The sequence below is a fragment of the Fundulus heteroclitus genome, unplaced genomic scaffold (genome assembly GCF_011125445.2).
Source record: "Fundulus heteroclitus isolate FHET01 unplaced genomic scaffold, MU-UCD_Fhet_4.1 scaffold_666, whole genome shotgun sequence".
Lineage (NCBI taxonomy): Eukaryota > Metazoa > Chordata > Actinopteri > Cyprinodontiformes > Fundulidae > Fundulus > Fundulus heteroclitus.
Window position 1 is genome coordinate 58,250 of NW_023397106.1, and position 7,105 is coordinate 65,354.

The following is a 7,105-nucleotide window of genomic DNA, read 5'->3' on the forward strand; positions in this document are numbered from 1 at the left end:
AGCTGATTAAACATGAAACGTGTGACATTTAATGTCTTTTATTTCTCCGTTGAAGCCATACAGAGAAGGTTTCTTCAGGGAGCAGAGATGAAAGCAGAGAACTGAGAACCACAGAGGAGGAGGAGCTGCTGAGCTGATCATAGATCAGATCTCAGATCTCAAAGCAGCAGGACGGAGGAAACATCTCTACTGTGGCTGATCTGTAGGTACACAACTGGTTTTACTCCACTGTTTACTCCAGTGTTGACTTCTGTGCTGATGATCCCAACAGAAGTTAGGATAGGAATAACAGAAACTTCAAAACAAATCCCAGCTTCCAGTCCAGGGCGGGCATGGCCCCCCAATGACCACCCATGCCGCCGGCCCTGAATACAACCAAACGTCAGTCAGAGGGAGTAGAGATCCAGCTGGATCTCTGTCTCAGGTCAGCAGCTTTGCTGTCCTTTCAAAACTCACTTATTTCACTTAATCATCTAAACAGGAAGGATTCATTTTTAAAACCTCCGACCTCACTGCGATAGACTGGCGACCTGTCCAGGGTGTACCCAGTCTCTCGCCCATTGAGAGCTGGAGATCGGCACCAGCACCTCTCAGGACCCCATGAGGGCTAAGCGTGTTAGAAAATGGATGATGGACTGACCTCCAACCTCAGCTCCACACACCAGTGAAGCTATACCTTCTACATCATCCTCCCTCCATGTCAGGTTGGTCTGCCACCTGGTGGTCTTCCGGTGTCTTTATATCAGCACAAAATCTGAGGTAACACTGAATTATGTATCTGTCTGATTTTCTGTGTGTTTGTTATGCCAGAAACCTGTTTGATTATGAGTATTATTACTAATTATAATTTGCTATTAGAATTTTAATAATAGATCATTCAAACTCAAATGATGGCTATAACAAATGTAATTCAAATGGTTGTGATCCAAGGGCTACAAGCCGGTAATGACTAACATTAACAATGCATTTATTAATTAGCTGTTATTAACTTATTTATGCTGGAAAGTGTGATATGACCGGTTGTTGACTGACTAGACTTGTACAGCAAACGTTGATAACTCAAATTATAACTGCAATTGGAGTTTTAACCCTTGCTTCTTTATCACAAACCATGGAAAATGTCTAAGTTGATTCAGTTGTTAACTCAAAAAGAGGTAATTCTTTTACTCTTAGAGACCATCGAACTTTTGAGTCAAAATAACCACAAACAATTACTATTCCACACATTATTGTTAATTAAACCAAATAATTCCCTGTTGTAGTAATTATTATCTTCAATGAACACTAGGAAACACTACTTGCTACTCAAATAACATGCAAAAGAAAATAAATTAAAATAAAACAAGTCAAAAATGAATTAAATGAGAGGTAGCAATTCTTAGTTCAATTCACAGTTGTTTAAACATCACATTCAGAAAGTCGGCACTTTGACGTAGCAGCATTGAAAGACAAAATAGATTTGACAAAACAGACCTAAAGCTATATGGGTGCTCTTTGTATTCCACAACAAGCTAAGCTAATCGTTTAAAGCTACTTTGCCCTTTTCAAAGATGGCGACTATGACGCCATCTGACCTACGATCTTATGTGATGCGTGAGGAGGAGGTCCTAATGACGTATCTAGCGCACACGCCTAGTGCACGGCGGGCTTTGGTCAGGAGGCGATTTCACTCCTGGACAAAGACTTCAAGGAAAAATGCGGGAACCGAATATGCAAAAGAAGGAATAAGAATTAAAAAAAGAAAGGAAAAGAAGAGAAAATTGGCTCTCGGTGGAGCCAAAGTACAACCAACCAAACACGGCAGAATCACTTATTAAATACATGCGTAAACATCAGAAATATCAAGCACAGTTGAACAAACTCTGTCTCAGGGTAATTAAGCAATAAACTATTTTCTAATAATTTCTGCCCAGGCACAAAATATATCACCTTAAGGGTGAAAAAGAGAAATAAAAGGGAAATCCTTTCTTTACTCTGACTATGCTCAGTGGAGATGTCCCGGCTCCGCATCTGCGGGCGTCCTGCAGCTGCGTCGGCACGTCCGTGAGTGGCGGAAGGAGCGGAGGGAAACCACACAGTCTCTGGGCTTTCAGACGCTTTGTTTGGCCAAAACAAGCGGAAAGTCTGGCAATCACTAGGAGATAGCGGCTTCTAGTAGGATCAAAATGAATTCAAAGTACTTTTAAAGTCGACCTCCTGCATAGGAAAACAGGGAAAAGTTGGTTCAGCAACTCGGACCAGCGAGGACTCGAACCTGTGTCACGTGGGGAAATTCCTAACGGAATGAGCTCTGATGAGGGCCTCTGCAGGTGTTACACCAGGGTTTGAGGAGTGTCTCCATGCAGCCAGATCTCTGTCTCTGCTTCTCATCTCCATGTGAAAGTGTGCAACCTGAGCTTTGTCTCAGGAAGGATGGTGTTTCTGAATTTGGCCCCACAGCTGCTCTGTTGCATCACTCTACTTCACCTACGAAGACAGTACTCTGGTCCGATTTCATTCATCATTGTTATTGATAATTAATTATTAATTCCTTTAAGGTCAGTACCTCTTATTCACTTTTATTTATTTATTTATGCATCCAACCAGTGTCAGGGTTTTGTGGATTGAACCCGAATTCAGCCACACACAGAGCCACAATTAAGGAGTCTTTATTGCAGGGTTTGAGCAGTGGATGAAAAAACCAGGAAACTATACCATGCTGGAGCTGAAGTGTGAGGATGGCTGGAGCTGGACGGCTGAGCTGGTGAGGGAGCAGATGCTAGGCAGACGGCGGACGAGGAACACACATCAACTGAGGGCATCTGAAGGTTGAAGACGGACCAGCAGTGGGGAACAGACTGAGGGAGTTTATATAGGGGAGCTGGCAGGTGTATTGAGTCCAGGATAACTAGAGCAGCAGGTGAAACAGATCAGGCTTGGAGTGGGACTGAGCAGAGTGGAATGATCCGGAACTGTCCATGGTGAAGCCGGAGGAACTGATCCCTGACAACCAGTATCCATCTAAGTTTGTAATTTGTAATAAATGTATTGGTTGGTTTAAATACATTTCTTCTATTTGTAAGCGCACACATTTAGTTCACTTATGTATTGAGCTCTAACCCCCCCCCCCCCCTCCCCCCTCCCCTCATAAATGAGTTTGTAAGTGTTGCACTTGGGAGCTTTTTGCAGCTTTTTTGACCATTGGACCCAAGTTTTTTGCCTGTTCTCCATTTGCAACCTTCAGGGTGAAATGGGAATGCATGTCCGCAGATACTGATACACCCTTTGCAACTCCTCAGGTAATTCAGGTAATTTTGCAGCAGCAGGGACCCCTTGTGGCCCGATATAAATATTGGACCAACTCACCCTCAAGTGAGGATCTTCAGAGAGGTATCTGTCCTGTAAAAGTTTTAGCACCATTTCCCATGTATCCTGATTTTTTTCAATGTCATGATCCTGCTCTGGGGATTGTAAATTATTCAGTGTAACATGAAGGGGGTCTGCTGGAGGAGAGTAGGAACAAAGAGAAGTTATACAATGTCAATAAGAGAATTGCCTGCAGGATTCAGAACATTTCCCCACCATACACACACACACACACACACACACACACACACACACACACACACACACACACACACACACACACACACACACACACACACACTTTGTTCTTCCAAAACTGGGGCCTGGCTCAACTGGTTTGTATTAGAGTTAATCTTGCCATTAGGGAAAACCACATCCGTATAAGAGAAAGAACAAACAACGGTGGCCCCAAACACAGAAATCAAGTCAGGTATTAACAAATTCAGGGGACATTGTTTTTAGATCAAAAACACATGTACAAAAGTCATGCTGGATTCATAAAAAGGAAGCACACGTTCAACTGGTTTGGAAAAATTAAATTTTTGACTGTTACTGGAAAATCCCATCATTATGTGTATGAAGCATGTTGTGGTGGTCCTGAGTACCATGAACCACCACTAGGGCAGTATTTCCGTGTATGTCCTGGCTGATGACGCTTCCAGCAAATGAACACAACATCACATCCCTGTCCTATCTGATCATTTTTTAATAACATTTGAGTTTAATCTAACTGAGTTCTCCACCCCCAAAAGAGGGTTCCATTATAGTAGATCTTTATCGGATAATGCTGTATCAAAACTTAAAGAGTCTGTCCCCTTTTTAATATCCTCCGTATTGCAGAAATGCCCTGTAGATAGCAGCAATGTTGTTTCTTCCAATTCACAAATAGATGTCTTTGTAAACGGTATGACTTCGTCATTGCGTTCTGCATTAGACAATGTAGCTCCCTTGAAAAAGAAGGTGATTATTCACAGGAAGATGGCTCCTTGATTTAATTCAGAGCTGCGTTCCTTGAAGCACAATGTTAGGAAATTGGAGAGAAAATGGCGCTCTACACACCAAGAGGAATCCTACCTAATCTGGAGGGACAGTCTATTGTTGTATAACAAGACCCTTCGCAGAGTTAGAGCAGCATATTTTTCATCATTAATTGAGGAGAATAAGAATAATCTTAGATTTCTCTTCAGTACAGTTGCCAAACTTACCCAGAGCCACAGCTCTGTTGATCCATCCATTCCCTTAGCTCTTAGCAGTAATGCTTTTATGGGAATGCTCATAAATAAAATTGATGCCATTAAAAATAAAATAATTGGCATCCTCCCAAAGATGATTACCTGATCCTCAGTAAGTGAGGCAGCATTGGAGGAATCTTTAGAACCTGTGCAGTGTCTGAACTGTTTAAAAGCAGTAGAGCTTTCTGAGCTATCTAAAATTTTAGCTTCATCTAAACCTTCTACCTGTATGTTAGATCCAATCCCAACCAAGTTGTTTAAGGAGGTATTCCCTCTGATCAGTGGTCCTATTTTAGACATGATTAATCTATCCTTGGTAAATGGATATGTACCACAGGCTTTTAAAGTAGCTGTTATTAAACCTTTACTTTAGAAACCATCTCTTGATCAAGATGAGTTAGTAAATTACAGACCTATATCTAATCTTCTTTTCTTATCTAAAATTCTTGAGAAAGTAGTTGCTAATCAACTATGTGAACATTTACAAAGTAATGACCTACTTGGGGAGTTTCAGTCAGGCTTTAGAGCTCATCATAGCACTGAAACAGCTCTGGTGAAGGTCACTAATGACATTCTCATGGCCTCAGATAAAGGACTTGTGTCTATACTTGTCCTGTTAGATCTCAGTGCTGCATTTGATACAGTTGATCACAATATTCTCCTACAAAGACTTGAGCATACTGTAGGGATTAAGGGAAAAGCATTAGGCTGGTTTAAATCTTATCTGTCGGACAGATTCCAGTTTTTTCATGTTAATAATAAATCTTCCTCAAACTCTAGGGTCACTTGTGGAGTACCACAGGGTTCAGTCCTTGGACCAATTCTATTTACTATATATATGCTTCCGATAGGCAAAATTATCAGACAGCATGGGATTAATTTCCACTGTTATGCTGATGATACTCAGCTATATTTATCCATAAATCCTGATGAATCCAATCAGTTACTTTGACTGCAGTCATGTCTTGATGACATCAAAAGCTGGATGACTTTAAATTTCCTGCATTTATATTCTGACAAGACAGAAGTTGTAATCTTTGGGCCAGAGTCTTTAAAAAAATAAAGTTCTTAATCAATCACTTAATCTGGATGGCATTCTGTCCAGGGGTGATGCTGAAAAACTAGTCCATACATTTGTTACTTCAAGGCTGGACTATTGTAATTCTTTACTATCAGGAAGTCCACAAAATGCAGTTCAAAGCCTTCAGCTGATCCAAAATGCTGCGGCAAGAGATCTGATGAAAATCAACAAGAGGGATCATATTTCTCCAATTTTAGCTTCCCTTCATTGGCTTCCTGTTAAATCAAGAATAGAATTTAAAATTCTCCTTCTGACGTATAATGCCCTTAATAATCAAGCTCCATCATATATCAGAGCTATGATTACCCCGTATATTCCTAACAGAGCACTTCGCTCTCAGACTGCAGGTCTGCTGGTGGTTCCTAGAGTCTCTAAAAGTAGAATGGGAGGCAGATCCTTTAGCTATCAGGCTCCTCTCCTGTGGAACCAACTCCCAGTTTTGGTCCGTGAGGCAGACACCCTATCTATTTTTAAGACTAATCTTAAAACTTTCCTTTTTGACAAAGCTTATAGTTAGAGTGGCTCATGTTACCCTGAGCTATCTCTATAGTTGTGCTGTGATAGGCATAGGCTACTGAAGGACATCAGGATCTAATTTTCTCACTCTACTGATTTCTACTGTTCTTCAGTCTACTGTTCTCCAGTTTTGCATTGTATTACATTGAAATGACTGTTGTCATTTCAGCTTTTAGCTTTTTGCTCTCTCTCTTTTTCTTCATAGTAGGTACACGTGGTCTGGCGTTCTGTTAATTGTGACATCATCCAGAGAAGACGGCTCACCCGCTACTACCATCTAAAGTAGAACAGATTACTGGATCAATGTGTGCTTCTGTGCTTTTTTGTCTCTCTTGTTGTGTCTCTGCTCTGTCTTCTGTAACCCCCAGTCGGTCCAGGCAGATGACCGTTCATACTGAGCCCGGTTCTGCCGGAGGTTTTCCTTCCTGTTAATGGGGAGTTTTTCTTCCCACTGTTGCTTCATGCTTGCTCAGTATGAGGGATTGCAGCAAAGCCATGGACAATGCAGACGACTCTCCCTGTTGCTCTACGGTTCCCCAGGAGTGAATGCAGCTTGTCGGGACTTTGATGCAATCAACTGGTTTCCTTATATAGGACATTTTTGACCAATCTGTATAATCTGACCCAATCTGTATAATATGATTGAACTTGATTTTGTAAAGTGCCTTGAGATGACATGTTTGGCGCTATATAAATAAAATTGAATTGAATTGAATCATTTGGCCAAATCCATCGGCCTTCAAAGTTTCTCCCCCATTCCCCTTGAATCGTTTTCTACATCTTCCTGGGAAAGGTACCCTGCAAAGACCCCTGATATATCTGATATGGGCGCTCCGGATGAGGGGGCCCAAGCGACTGATCGGAGCTAGATACAAGTGTTGGGGCAACAACCATCACAGGTTTTGCAGTCTTATTCTCTTTTTCTTCTCAC